General features: G+C 46.4%; 1 pseudogene; it reads right to left on the bottom strand.

The window, feature by feature from the left end:
* Positions 1-13,727: 13,727 nt before the first annotated feature.
* On the bottom strand, positions 13,728-13,908 carry LOC140732560 (U2 spliceosomal RNA; annotated as a pseudogene).
* Between the last annotated feature and the right edge of the window lie 1,706 nt (positions 13,909-15,614).

The following is a 15,614-nucleotide window of genomic DNA, read 5'->3' as shown; positions in this document are numbered from 1 at the left end:
AACTCAAGGCCCGTGGGCCATATCCGGCCCGGCGTACAATTATATCCGGCCCGCGAGATCATTTTAGATAGATCTATTAATTTAATTATTAATGGCCGGCGATATGAAGCCTATGATTGTAAGTTAATACCAATCATAAAAATAATGCTTGCTCAGCAGTCTTCTTCATAAGAAACGCTATTTGTGAAGTGAAACACTTTGTAGTTATAGCAGAGACTGAGACACATGAGAACAGGCTGAAAAAACAGAGGCAATGAAAGCTGCGTTCGCACGCGCCCGACTGATCCGGCCCGCATGAAGCTGCATTTTGCCCAATCCGGCCCGTGACCTAAAATGAGTTTGACACCCCTGCTCTAAGCCATCCAGACCTTTTACAGAATGAGCTTCCCAATCTATGTGTGGAAAATTAAAATCTCCCACAATCACCACCTTGTATTTACTACAAATATCTGCTATCTCCTTACTTCACTCCTGATGAAGGGTTTCGGCCCAAAATGTCGTTATTACCTCCTCCCATAGATGCTGTCTGGCCTGCTGAGTTCTGCCAGCATTTTGTGTTTTTTTTTTATCAACAGAACAGCCTCCTCCAATGCTCAGTGACCAGGGTTTGATGAGCAGCCACAAGAACGGCAGAATCTGACAGTAACAGTCCCTCATGAACCTGCAGCTGCCTTCAGTCACAATGACGGTTAAACATTTAACACAGAGCTGATTTGAACTTCCTCCCTGATGTGAAGTTGCTGGTGTTGCAGCAGCTGGGATGATTGAGTAAAACTCTTTGCTCACTCCGGACGGAAATGTGGCGTCTACTTATTGTGAACTCACCGGAGCATCACAAAGTGAGTTAACTGAATGAGTCTCTTCACACATACTGAGCAGGTGAATGGCTGCTTCCCAGTATGAAGCTGTTGGTGTATCTGCGATGGCCGACTAAATCCCTTCCAAAATGAGAGCCAATGAATGACGCCTCACTGCTGTCAAGGCCGTGGCAATGTATCTAATCAGATCACGGACATGGACACGTGTTCAGGCTCTCCTTGTAGCAAGTGGGGTGCTGTCTTCTCCAGCATCTCCACCTCCACATTCAAGGATCGGTGGCATTCAAGCGCTGGTGAACTGACAGATACAGTGGAACTAATGTGCTGTTGTGTTTGTGATTCCCATACACAAATCCTTTGACTCTTCTGCACTGTTAAAAGTTTACAAAGCAAGTCAGTGGGTGAAGGACAACAATTCAACTCAGGTAACTTTAGTCTCCATGATAAAAATACTGTCACAGCTCAAAACAATTTGGAGGAACAAGACTTCATCTTCTAACTGGCCATAATTCCGGCATCAGGCACAATATCAAACTCTCTGCTTCCCTCTCTGTATCAAAATGGATCATTTCTCCCCTTCATCAGTCTGTGACTTGGCTCAGTTTGTCTGTCTCCTTTGCATTCTGAGCATGTGCCACACACATACTAAGATCACATTTATTTACACAGTCACTATTTACATGGCAGCTACTAGAGACTTTCTGATTATAATGTCTCTCCTGGCATTTGACGGTAGTGGAAGGTTCCATTGCTGGAATCAATGTACAGTTACTGTGGGCTATGAGTATTTTGTGAATAAAGCACCATTCTCCATTAAGAATCTCAAGCCACAGAGCAAGCCTATCGTTTGTATACTTACTTGTAATTTATGGCACTGTGATAACCAGATACTATAGCCCTCCACGACCTCTCTATCTAGTCCTTTCAATATTCAACTTCATTTGTAAGTTTGGCCACAGGGCCATCAATACTGTCATCCAATGCATTGACATAGAACATAAAAAGAAACGTTGCCAACACAGACTCCTGTGAACCTCTGGGTTAGTAATCTCAGGATTGCTGCCTGTGCGATGTGCTAACGATGAAAGAATAGCATGATCTGGCATATTAATGTGTGGCTGAGAGACTTGTGTAGGGCACAGGGCTTCAGATTCCTGGATCATTGAGGCCTCTTCTGGGAGAGGTACAACCAGTACAAAAAGGACCAGTCACACCTCAACCCAAGGGGGTCCAATATCCTCGCAGGCACATTTAGTGAGGGTTTAAATGAATTTGGCAGGGGGATGGGAATCTGAGTGACTGGGTTGAGGAAGGGGAAAACAGAAATAAATCAAAGATAGCGTGCAACGGAGATTATCGGAAGAACAGGCAAGAGATAAAGCTTAATCAACACCAGCTCAATCAGCATGAGTTACAGGGCAATAGAGTCATGGTGCAATTAAAAAAGAAAGCAACAAATACAGGACTGAGAGTGCTGTATTTGACTGCACACAGAATAAGAAATAAAATGGACGATCTTGAAATTCATCTACAGATTGGCAAATATGACGTTGTGGCCCTCTCTGAAACTTGGCTGCATAATGGCTGCTATTGCGAGCTGAAAGTCCAAGGATATATGGTGTATAAGAAGGATAGTTTAGTAGGTAAATGAAGTCGTGTGGCCCCGTGTACAAGAAACAATGTTAAATCACCGGAAAGAGATGACATAGGATTGGAAGGAGTAGAGTCTCTATAGGTTGAATTAAGAAATGGCAAGGGTAATTCAAGGTAATTCAAACCATTTCTTTGGCAGTTTGAACGGGGCACGACTGTGCAAGTGCGTGAAAGTTGGCCCATGAGGCAGTGGGAGAGTTTGAAAAGCGAGCAGAAGGACAGGACCTGCAGGGTTGCAATCTCAGGATTGCTACCCATGCCATGTGCTAGTGAGGCTATAAATAGAAAGATAATGCAGCTAAATACGTGGTTAACGAGTTGGTGCAGGAGGGAGGGCTTCATGTTTCTGGACAATTGGGCCTTGTTCCAGGGAAGGTGGGACCTGTTCTGATGGGACGGGTTGCACCTGAACTGGAGGTGGACTAACATCCTTGCGGGATGGTTTGCTAGTGCTGCTCCGGGAGGTTTAAACTAAATTTGCAGGGAGAGGGGAACCAGAGTGTTACAGCAGATAGTGAGGTGGAGGAGGATAAAGGTCATGCGAGAGCTGCAAGTAAAGTGCATGGAGTAAAGCCAGATCTAAGAGATAAAGAGGCTTTGAGGAAAGAAAAACAGAATAAAGGGCATAAGGATAGTAAGGTAGAAAGGCTAATGTGCGTGTATTTCAATGCAAGAAGCATCAGGAGAAAACTGAGAGCTTGGATACATACATGGAATTATGATGTAGTGGCCATTACAGAGACGTGGTTGGCACCAGGGCAGGAATGCATTCTCAATATTCCTGGATTTCGTGCTTTAAAAGGGATGGGGGGGGGGGGGGAAGGGGAGGAGGGGTGGCATTACTGGTCAGGGATACTATTACAGCTACAGAACAGGTGGGTAATGCAGCAGGATCCTCTTTTGAGTCAGTATGGGTAGAAGTCAGGAACAGGAAGGGAGCAGTTACTCTATTGGGAGTATTCTTTAGGCCCCCTGGTAGCAGCAGAGATACCAAGGAGCAGATTGGGAGGCAGATTTTAGTAGGTGCAAAAATAACAGGGTTGTTACCATGGGTGACTTTAACTTCCCTAATATTGATTGGCACCTGATTAGTTCCAATAGTTTAGATGGGGCAGTTTGTTAAGTGCGTTCAGGACAGATTCCTGTCACAGTATGTTGACAGGCCGATGGGGGAATGTCATACTAACTGGGTCAGGTCACAGATCTCTCAGTGGGTGATCATCTGGGGGACAGTGGCCACCACTCCCTGGTCTTTAACGTTATCATGGAAAAGGTATCAGAGAGGACAGGAATATATTTAATTGGGGAAGGACAAATTATGAGGCTAAAAAGCTAGAACTTGCAGGTGTGAATTGGGATGATGTTTTTGCAGAGAAATGTACTATGGACATATGGTCAATGTTTAGGGATCTCTTACAGGATGTTAGGGATAAATTTGTCCTGGTGAGGAAGATAAAGAATGGTAGGGTGAAGGAACTATAGGTGACAAGTGAGGTGGAGAATCTAGTCAGATGGAAGAAGACAGCATCCATGAGGTTTAGGGTCAGATGAGTCTATTGATGAATATAGGGTAGCAAGAAAGGAGCTTAATAAGGAGCTGAGAAGAGCAAAAAGGGGGCATGAAAAGGCCTTGGTGAGTAGGGTAAAGGAAAACTCCAAGGCATTGTTCAATTATGTGAAGAACAAAAGGTTGACAGGAGTGAAGATAGGACCGATTAGAGATAAATGTGGGAAGATGTGCCTGGAGGCTATGGAAGTGAGCGAGGTCCTCAATGAATTCATCTCTTCAGTGTTCACCAATGAGAGGGAACTTGATGGCGGTGAGGACAATATGAGTGAGGTTGATGTTCTGGAGCATGTTGATATTAAGGGAGAAGAGGTGTTGGAGTTGTTAAAATACATTACAATGGTTAACTCCCCGGGGCCTGATGGAATATTCCCCAGGCTGCTCTACAAGGTGAGGGAAGAGATTTCTGAGCCTCTGACTAGGATCTTTATCTCCTCGTTGTCCACGGGAATGGTACTGGAGGACTGGAGGGAGGTGAATGTTGTCCCCTTGTTCAAAAAAGGTAGTAGGGATAGTCCAGGTAATTATAGACCAGTGAGCCTTATGACTGTGGTGGGAAAGCTGTTGGAAAAGATTCTTAGAGACAGAATCTATGGGCATTTAGAGAATCATGGTCTGATCAGGGACAGTCATCATGGCTTTGTGAAGGGCAGATCGTGTCTGACAAGCCTGATAGAGTTCTTTGAGGAGGTGACCAGGCATATAAATAAGTGTAGTGCAGTGGATGTGATCAACATGGATTTTAGTAAGGCATTTGACAAGGTACCACACAGTAGGCTTATTCAGAAAGTTAGAAGGCATGGGATCCAGGGAAGTTTGGCCAGGTGGATTCAGAATTGGCTTGTCTGCAGTAAGCAGAGGGTCATGTTGGAAGGAGTACATTCAGATTGGAGGGTTGTGACTAGTGGTGTCCCACAATGATCGGTTCTGAGACCTCTACTTTTCGTGATTTTTTTAACGACCTGGATGTGGGGGTAGAAGGGTGGGTTGGCAAGTTTGCAGACGACACAAATGTTGGTGGTGTTGTGGATAGTGTAGAGGATTGTCGAAGATTGCAGAGAGACATTGAAAGGATGCAGAACTGGGCTGAGAAGTGGCAGATAGAGTTCAACCCAGAGAAGTGTGAGGTGGTATACTTTGGAAGGACAAACTCCAAGGCGGAGTGTGGAGAAGCAGGGTGATCTGGGGGTACATGTCCACAGATCCCTATAAGTTGCCTCACAGGTGGATAGGATAGTTAAGAAAAAGCTTATGGAGTGTTAGCTTTCATAAGTCGGATAGAGTTTAAGAGTCGCGGGGTAATGATGCAGTTCTATAAAACTCTGGTTAGGCCACACATGGAGTACTGTGTCCAGTTCTGGTCACCTAAGTATAGGAAGGATGCAGAACCATTGGAAAGGGTACAGAGGAGATTTACCAGGATGCTGCCTGGTTTAGAGAGTATGGATTATGATCAGAGATTAAGGGGGCTCAGGCTTTACTCTCTGGAGAGGAGGATGAGAGGAGACATGATAGAGGTATACAAGATATTAAGAGGAATAGATAAAGTTGACAGCCAGCACCTCTTCCCCAGGGCACCACTGCCCAATACAAGAGGACATGGCTTTAAGGTAAGGGGTGGAAAGTTCAAGGGGGATATTAGAGGAAGGTTTATTTTACTCAGAGTGGTTCATGCGTGAAATGCACTGCCTGAGTCAGTGGTGGAGGCAGATACACTAGTGAAATTTAAGAGACTACTAGACAGGTATATGGAAGAATTTAAGGTGGAGGGTTATATGGGAGACAGGGTTTAAGGGTCGGCACAATATTGTGGGCTGAAAGGCCTGTACTGTGCTGTACCATTCTATGTTCTATGTTCTATTTTGCTGTAGGTTTTCTATGTTTCTATGTTAACCCTTTAGAAATAGGGAAAATAACTCATAATGTGGAAGTTGTGCTGTATTGTTCTATGTTCTATGTTCTAAAAGGACCCAAGCCTACAAACAGCAGCCGGGATGTGGATTGCAAATTTAGCAAGAGATGGCAAAGGCTTGTCAGAAAGGCAATGTCATGATATCATTGGGGATTTTAACAAGAAAGTGCATGGGAAAACCAGGTCAATACTGGACTTCAAGAGAAAGAACTTGTTGAATGTCTAAAGGATCGCTTTTTGTAATAGCCTGTTGTTGAGCCCACGAGGATATTGGCTGTGTTGGACTGGGTGTTGTGCAATGTTCCGGAGGTGATAAGAAAGTGATAGTTGAAGCCAGGTGTATACTAAAGGTAAGGGTCTGGAGAGGAAGCAGTCTGACAAGACGGGACAGTGGAGCAATAGCGATAGAGTTCATCTTGTCCTGCCCTACCACACAATGATACTTCGCAATCAACATATTCTGCTCATGCAAGCGGGCAGTTCGCCCAACATTGTCCATGGAGTTTCACAGCATCGATGTGTGTAGTGGGGTCTACAATGTCCATGCCAGTGTTTCTGCCCATGCCGATGTCTTTATTTCTCTCATGTTACAGCAATAAGTTTTCCTGTGATGAGGAAATATTTCTGTCCGTCTGTGCTTCTATCCATCTATCTATTTTTCTATCTTCCATCTATTTTTCTGTTCATTTCTGCCTCACAAAAATGCACACGTTCACAGGATAGCACACACACACACACACACACACACACACACACACACACACACACACACACACACACACACACACACACACACACACACACACACACACACACACACACACACACACACACACACACACACACACACACACACCCCTTGTAATTTCAATTTCTTTGTCCCAATGGAACTTCATTTTTTTCAGTCTTTTTCACTTTTTTCATATATTCTGCGCTTATCTTTTCACTGCTGACTGCGCTTAAGGTACTCGGGAGTATTTATTGAAATTCATGCAGAGGCACCAACTGGATTTGAGTAAGAATTTTGATAACTTTCCCCAAATTAGGCCAGGTCATGGTGGCAGGAAGCAGAGAGCCAGGGGAACTTGGCTTTGTGGATACCGAAATGACTTGACCACAGACTGGAGAGGGTGGAAGTAGAGTGAGCATATTCTCTCTGGAAGTCAGTACCCAGGAGTGTTCTGAACTGATCTGTTCCAACAACCCTGTTCATTGTGACTTTTACTTCACTCAGCAGGTGATGCGAATGCTGATGCAGGTTCAATTGCAGCATTGAAGAGAAGTTTGTGTGGGTACATGGATGAGGGAGGTATTGACATCTAGAGTCTGGGTGTACGTGGATGGGTCCAGGCAGAAAATAGCACAAACTAGATGGGCCAAAAGCCCTGTTTCTGTGCTGTAAGACAATGAATTACATTGTGCGTCTTACCCATGTCCATTTCCCAGAAGACTTAAACCATTCCAAAGAAATGTTCTGAAAAACTGCAAATACAAGAAACACTCAACAGATAAAGAATATCTGTGCAGAGGAACAAAGTTAATGCTTCAGCTTCAACACCCTGTGTCAGAATGGCTTCAAACAATTTCTAATCTGATCTCAGGTCTCCAGCATCCTGAGTGTTTCTTTAATTTCCAGCAGCTCACAGACAGATGACAGTGAGTGGGAATTTTGAAACACGGTGAGGATACTGAACCTGAGGTAGATAACCAACGATGCAAACTCTGAACAGCTCACTCCAGGTCCTCACTACCTCTGTGTATTGAGGTCTATTGAATCTCTCTGCTTTTTTCTGTCTGTGGCCATTCAGTCACTCTAACCATCAACAAGATGGCAGCTGCTTTCCCATCTCAGCCACGTTTCTGCCCGATCCTCATTTCCTCCACCCCTTCAGTCTCCACACATTTGCCGACCTCTGTTTTATGTGAGAATGATCACTGAGTCTTCACCGCCCTCTGTGGTGGGGATTTACAGACATTCACCACCCTTGGAGTAGAGATATTTCCCCCCATCTCAGTCCTGGACAGTCCACCCCCTTATTCAGAGACTGGGGTCGCTGGTTCAACTGGTAATGATGTTGTACATTTCAATGTGTTCACCTCTCAGTCCTCGATTCTCTAAATGAAAGGGTTATTGTGTTTGATCTTTTTTCATATGAAGATGCCACCACTCCAGGGATCAATCCAGTGAATCTTCATTGCACTCTCTATAACAAATACTCTCCAACCTCTTTGTCGATCCTCTATGGAATTAATTTCCATCTTCTGCAGCCCCGTGTTGCCCCAAATACTCACCTCCCAACCCCTGTCATTATTTCCACTTTCCCACCGGTTTGATGTTGTTTCCCCGGGGTGAGGGGGGATTTTATTGAAAATCACCTGGATTTTCACCAGGATCCTCACCTGGATCCACCTCTCACTCCCTAGCTCTTGCTCCATCCCCACCCCTCACCTCTTTTCTCTGACTATTTCCCATCCATTCTCAGTCCAGAGGGAGGGTCTCGGCCCAAAATGTTGACGGTCCATTTCCCTCCACAGATGCTGCCCGACCCAGTGTTCCTCCGGCAGTTTGTTCTTTGGTCTGTATAACCCGTGTTAGTATGGGGAACAGGATTTTACACCATATTCCAGGTACAATCTCAACACAGTCCAAATAATTGTCACTTTGCCCTGACTATTGGCCCTGCTTGCAGGTCAACAGTCTGCCTGTGTTTGCCCCCCAATGTGATGAATCCCTCTGTTCGCCACCGCCGTGGGCTCAGACATTTCCACAAATGAGCCCCTCCTGTCCCCACTGGGACAACATCCTGTCCGCCCCCTCTCACACCATCATCATCCTTTCAATAAAATCCCCACTCCCACCCCGGGGAACCGGCATCAAACCGACATGCCGAGCCGTCTCCTCCTACCTCTCAGCGATACATCAGACTCCGGTCGCAGGAGACACTTCACAAACACCCCAACTTCCCTTATAGCGGGAGAAGGGGTCAGCGGGGGCAACGCCCTCTCGGCTGGTCCGCCTCCGCTATTGGGTGTAACAAGTGATTGACATTCCTGTGCACCAATGGCAACAGCGATTCCTTCATCCTCTGTTGACAGCCGTGCGGGAGGGGCTGGTCACATGATTAGTAGCTCAGCCATTAAACTGAGCAAGCTCGAGCTCACAAGCGCGTGGCTGACGTAAGAGACTGCGCACGTGAGGGCAGATCTCGGTGTGGGGAACCCATGTGCTACGTCACCTGTGGGGGAGCGCTTGTATTTAAAAATAGCTTAATGGATGTTTCTTATGATTTCAGTCAGACAACAACTTTAATCACGGGTTTCATCACTGAATCCAGTGTTGTGTGATGTAAAGTCCCCTGTTCTGTCTCCGGCTGTGCGTGTTGTTGGTGGAGTGGGCAGAGTGGTGTTTGTCTCGATTCGGGTCACAACACCAGAATTGCCAGCGGGGTCCACACACAGTATTAGTCAACAGAAAACATCTCGTCCCTGCAGTCTTTGTCTCCTGGTAAACTCAACACCCTGACAATGTGGACCATAGGTACCACTTCCACTTTAAAGTCAGTTATTTATTCAGACAGCTGATTACTGAGCGGTATCATATTTGTTGATCATTCACGTTCACCCAGATTCATTTGCATGGATTTGATGCGGAGTTCGGGGGTGTCACAGTGAAAGGGCGGCAAGGCTGAACTCTTTCCATTGTCCAAACAGTCTTTCCAGCTGAGGCAGCAATTCACAATTTACTTTCTCTGACATTTCATTCCTCTCACCTGCTTATCACTTCTTTCTGGGTCCACTGCTTCAACCCTTTCTCCTATTGTCTAATCTCCTCTCCTATTAGATGTTTTTCCCTCCTGCTCTTGAGATTTCCCACCTACCTGGCTTCAACTATCATCTTCGAGCGAGCCTTTTCCTCACCCACCCCCTTTTTATAATTCTCCCTTACTTCTCAGTCCTGAAGAACGATCTCAACTGGAGACGTCGACTCTTTTCGATAGATGCTACCTGACCTGCTGAGTTCCTTCAGCATTTTGTGAGTGTTGCTTTGGATCTTCAGCATCTGCAAACTTCCTCGGGTTTGTGATTTATTCTCTGTCGTCGCTCCGGCCACCGGAGGCGCTGTGGAGACCTCTGACAACTGGTGGCAATGTGCAGACCTCCGGCCATTCATGGCGCTGTGGCAACCTCCGAGCTTCCTGCTGGACGCAGGCGCAGTGTCAACACCAGGTGTTGTTGTGGTTCTCCACTGAGAAAGGGGTTGATGTCGGGTTTGTGTAAGTCGGGGGCCGTTTGCGCTAAGAAAGGGTCGGGACCGAGCTCTGTCGAATGACTGGGGGCTTCGCCCTCTCTGGTATCTTAGCCACGGTTTTAGCTTTGCTCTCCAGCCCAGGTTGTGGGATCAATTAGTTGTGGCTCCCAATGCGGGGAAGGGGTTTGGGGGTTGGGGATCTGTCTGTGTGTGTGGGGAGAGGTGGACGTATGGGTACCATTGGGGGGGGGGGGGGGGGGAGGGTGATAATGTGAGAAAGTGGGATTTCTGTGACCTGGGTCAAATGAAGTAGGAGACAAGGGAGGATCTGGTCCTTTGTATCGGACGCTCGCTTGTCCTTTCAGGAAGCAACAACTCTCTCTTTATATTAATCACTGACTCATCTTGCCATTAACGTTGTGTTTGTTACAAAACCCCAGAGTCTGGGAACAGTTGTCACCGTCATGGACTGCGAGTGCAGATTAGGAAATAGGTGGGGAGTTGGGGGTGGTCTGTAACCTCCGCGTCAAAGAAGGACATGGGTTTGTACAGTGGATTCGGATCTGTTGGCATATCTGCAGTTACAATGGGAAAGGGTAAAAGGAAGGAGCTGAGAAGGGGGAGATTTAACCAGCGAAGCATGGTCAGGGTGGAAAATACAGGAGCTCTCTGATAGATCATTTTAATTGTTTTTGTGTTATATAATCTCACTGATGGTGACTGAGGAAGAGGCTTGGTGAGGGAGGATACCCAGCGGTTAGCAGGTCAGAATCGATATCAGGAGAGTGACAGTGATGTGATTTCTTGTGTTACAGGTATAGACAGGAGTCTCATGTGAGCAGTTTGTGAAGGTGCAATTGTCAGTTGTTTAGCAGAACTCTTTTGTTGTTTGTATTGTCCAGGTGATCTAAGGCTGTGAAGAGCCACTGTGATCACATCTGCCGTAGACCTATTGTGGTGATGGGCAAAAGGTCCAGGTCCTTGCTGAGGCAGGAGTTCATTCTCACCATGACCAACCCTTCATTTCATCACCAGAGATGTGAGAACCACAGGGTGATAGTCATTAAGGCAGCTCACACTGCTCTTCGTGTGACTTGTCATCTGTAATCAGTAATTTTGTTGAGAATGTACAGGGTATGGATCGTAAGTTTGTAGCAAGTAAGTTCAAACAAGTACGTTTTTGAAAAACAGTATGTATAAATGCTGCCCTATGTTCCCTTGTCTTCAAATAGCCTCGCCCCCTCCTTACTGCCTTCCCTCTTCACCCCGTCTTCCCTCTTACCCCCACATTGGACATAAATTCAGGGTGAAGGGTGAAATATTTGAGGGGAATCGGTGGGGGGGGGGGGGGAGTTCTTCACTCAGTTTGGTGAGAGTGTGGAATGAGCTGCCAGTGGAAGTGGTGGATGTGGGTTTGATTTAGACACTAAAGAGAAATTTGGGTGAGGATGTGGTTGGGAGGTGTACGGAGGCTATGGTGCAGGCACTTGGAACTAAGCAGTAAAAACAAAAACAGGTCAGCATTGACTAGAAGGGCCGAAGGGCCTGTTTCAGTCATGCTTGGCTCTGTGACTCTAATAATATTCTGATTTGTAATTTCCACAGTCAGTGCTTTGCTACTAATGACTGAACCCAGAAATTCACAGTGTGGGTGAAGAGGCTGCCCAGTGACTGTTCCTGTGGTCAAATTCACTAGGACATCCCATCACTGAGCAGTTATTGTCTTCTCCATTCCCTTTCACTCCGTTTGTCACTCAGCATGTCCCATGTGTACAGGAAATCACAGAACTCACAGAGAAGGGAACCCCGACAGAGGATTCCCCAATCTTCCTCAGCCTGGTGATGGGGAAAGGTTCCCAGTCCCAGGGAGTGTTGTGGGAATGTTCCCAATCCCAGGGAGCGGAAATGAGGAAAGGTCTGGCAAAGCTGGACAAAATGCTGAAAGAAGTTCTGAAGCTCGGCATGGTAAAACAACACACTGAACTGAAAATCACATTAAAACATTAATCATTAATCATCAAATGGCCGACTAAACTAATCCATTATGCAGACACAATATCCATATCCCTTCATTTTCCTCACATTCATGTGCCTGTCTAACAGTCTCTTAAAACTCCCTACTTTATCTGCCTCTATCAAACCCCAGGTGCTCATTCCAGGCACCTGTGTGTTGCCTTTCACCCAGAGGTTGCCTTTCTCCTTTGAACTTGACTCTTCTCGCATTGAATGCATGCCCTCTGTTATCAATTACCTCTACTAGCCTACTCCAACCTGAGGGCTGAGAATCAAACTGCACTTGCCCCAAAAAAATCCACCATTCACCCCTCCCCAAAAGAAAAGATTTCCAGCCACCCTACTACAATAAGGGGAAATTTAGCAAAGCCAGTTGATATACCAGTACGCCTTTGATACAGAAGTCATTTGGAGCATCCTGCAGGAAGTCATGTGGTTAGAGGGAGCACATACCACCATGCAGGAGGGCGAGGGAGGAAACGATACAGCACATGTCGATAGGCTGCAGATGACCTACCTACACACCCACCAGAAAATTATGTTTTCCTGATGTGTTGTCTCAAGCAAGAAAGAAAAAGAGTGATCACAGGAGATTAACGTTGATATGCAGGCCTAACCCACCCCAGTATCTACTGATAGAACAGAGAAGATTAAGACAGCAGGAGGGTCAGATGAAACAATGAAAGTACTCAAAGGGACAAAACAGACCACTGCTTCACAGCAAACAGAAACGCTTACACCACACAAGCTCTTCCTGATCGAGCTGAAGCTATTCTGTAAATAAACAATGGTTTACCCACACAGGCCTATGTCTTCATCAAGAATAAACATAGCTTTAAGAGGCCTGAAAAGTACGTGGAAAAAATAAGAAAAGAAACCTAAAGGTCGATTTATACTTCTGCGTAGTAGCCTGCGCCATTGTGAGCATTTATACCTGTGCGTAAGTGTGTCTGTGTCACTCTGCAATTCACCGCCAAAACGCTAGTTGGCAGTGGGGTTTCTAATGGCCACTGAGCGGATCATGTTGGAGTTGGAGCTAATAAATGTTAATTTTACTGAAATTACTGCAACACAGAAAAGAGAGAAGACTTCGGAGGAGAAGGTAGGTACGACCATTGAACGGATTGAGGCAGAAGGAGGGTGCTTCTCTGTGCTTCTCCGGCCACTGAGAGTCCTGGATGTGGAAATGCATTTAAATTTGTTTCGGATGTCAGCAGGTAGATTTGACGATTTGGTTCATTGTCTCCAACCATTTATTTCGCATCAGTGTACTGATGTATGCCAATAGGCAGGAGGAAATGCAATGTTAGCAAGCGGACCAATCACAGTTGTTGCGGTCTGCGTTGTCGCGATGCGCAGTTACAGTTTTGGAGAGTTGTGTGTCAGGCCTAGGGTATTGTAGGGTAGGGTATCGCGTAGTTTACTTAACGTAGTTCATTTGACGCAGAAGTATAAATCAGCCTTAAGATGCTCAATGCGTATGGATAACTGAACTTGTTGGCTAACCTCCCCGAAGAGAGATGCACCGTTCTCAGAGGCACTGCAATATCGGGTCGATGAACGGGTGAACGGAGCAAGCCCCTATTCCATCCCCCTGTCCCAAAAAATAATAATAATAAATAATTTAATATACGGTCCCCAGATAAGGGACGTTCGAGATATTAAACTGGTAAGAACAGATTGTTTCAAAAATTTTTTATTATCTTTATTTTTTATTTATTGGCTGTTTATTTATTTATATTTCCTCCTGGGTGGCGATGGCAAAGAAGGGTTGTGCCTTTAGCAGCGACAAGGGCGCCTCGCTTCCCTTCTCTCAAAATTGCTGGAGCAGCCTCTGCCATCCTGTGGTGTGCCGGAAGGTCACATCAAAGAAGCCAGCGAAGTCCTGTGTGTAGTAAATGTCCTCGAACGTAATCCACAGCAGTCCATCAGGACCTTCCAGATGAAGGTCTCTCTGGTGAAGCCGGTGTCCTTCTGCTGGTCTCGCACTGTCAGCCTGACAGTGTTCTTGATTCCCAGACACTGAAGCGATGCGCCGGTCTCTGCAGCCATCCTCTTCACCGCAGTCGTCGCTGTTACAGGGTGTTAGATTATCAACCAATCAGCATTAAGGTCCACCCCTACGTCAGCATGAAATCTTCTCCTCCCCCTTGCGAGTCCCCAAGGATTCCACATGCGCTCTTTGCCAAAAGGCTGAGACAAGATGTCTGGCATTTCCTGGACCCTTTCGGATCCTGCTGGTCTTCCCTCTATTAGGTTAGATGGACTGTCTACAGGATACCTACTTATCCGGCTTCTCTTCAACTTCTAAACGAGGTTTGGTGTAATTTCTCTCAATCTTTGGCATATGTTGTCTTTTTCTCCCTTGTAGCAAAACCCCTTTATGGCTGATAATGTAAAATAGCTGATATTCCACCAATCAGATGAGAGAGGCGGACCTTGTTTGCATGAATACTCCTCCTCAGCTGATTCAGCAATTCCTGTCGAGCTGTTAGGCCCGTCGACTCGAGCGTCTGATGTCAATGCAAGCATGATGACGTTTACGGAAGGCGTCGCAGGGGCAACGTAAGGCGTCAAACTCGACGTACAAAAAAGCTGGAAGAACTCAGCAGGTCGGGCAGCATCCGTTGAAATGAGCAGTCAACGTTTCGGGTCAAGACCCTTCGTCAGGACTAAAGAAGGAGGGGGCAGGGGCCCTATAAAGGAGGTGGGGGGAGGGTGGAAAACCAATCAGAGGAAAGATCAAGGGGTGGGGGAGGGGAAGCAGGGAGGGGATAGGCAGGAGAGGTGAAGAAGGAATGTAAGGGGAAAGCACTAGCCTCCGGATCCAGCATATTATCCTCTGCAACTTCTGCCACCTTCAACAGGACCCCACCACTAAGGACATCTTTCCCTCTCTACTCCCTCTGCTTTTCACAGGGATCATTCCCTCTGCGACTGCCTGGTCCACACGTCCCTCCCCACAGATCTCCCACCTAGCACTTATCCCTGCAAGCGTAAGTGTCCCTTACGCTTGTCCCTACACCTCCTCTCTTACCACCATTCAGGGCCCCAAACAGTCCTTCCAGGTGAGGCAACACTTCACTTGTGAGTCTTTTGGGGTAATCTATTGCATCCAGTGCTCCCGGTGCGGCCTCCTCTACATCGGTGAGACCCAACGTAGATTGAGGTCCGCTTCGTCGAGCACCTATGCTCTGTCCGCCACAACAGACAGGATCTCCCGGTTGCCACTCACTTCAACTCACCTTCACATTCCCATTCGGATATGTCCATACATGGCCTCCTCTACTGCCATGATGAGGCCAAACTTTGGTTGGAGGAACAACATCTTATATACTGTCTGGGTAGCCTCCAGCCTCTTGGTATGAACATTGAATTCTCCAACTTCCGTTAATTCCCTCC

Source organism: Hemitrygon akajei, chromosome 8, assembly GCF_048418815.1.
Source record: "Hemitrygon akajei chromosome 8, sHemAka1.3, whole genome shotgun sequence".
NCBI classification, from domain to species: domain Eukaryota; kingdom Metazoa; phylum Chordata; class Chondrichthyes; order Myliobatiformes; family Dasyatidae; genus Hemitrygon; species Hemitrygon akajei.
The sequence above is the reverse complement of the archived record's forward strand: the minus strand, read 5'-3'. Positions and strand labels throughout refer to the sequence as shown.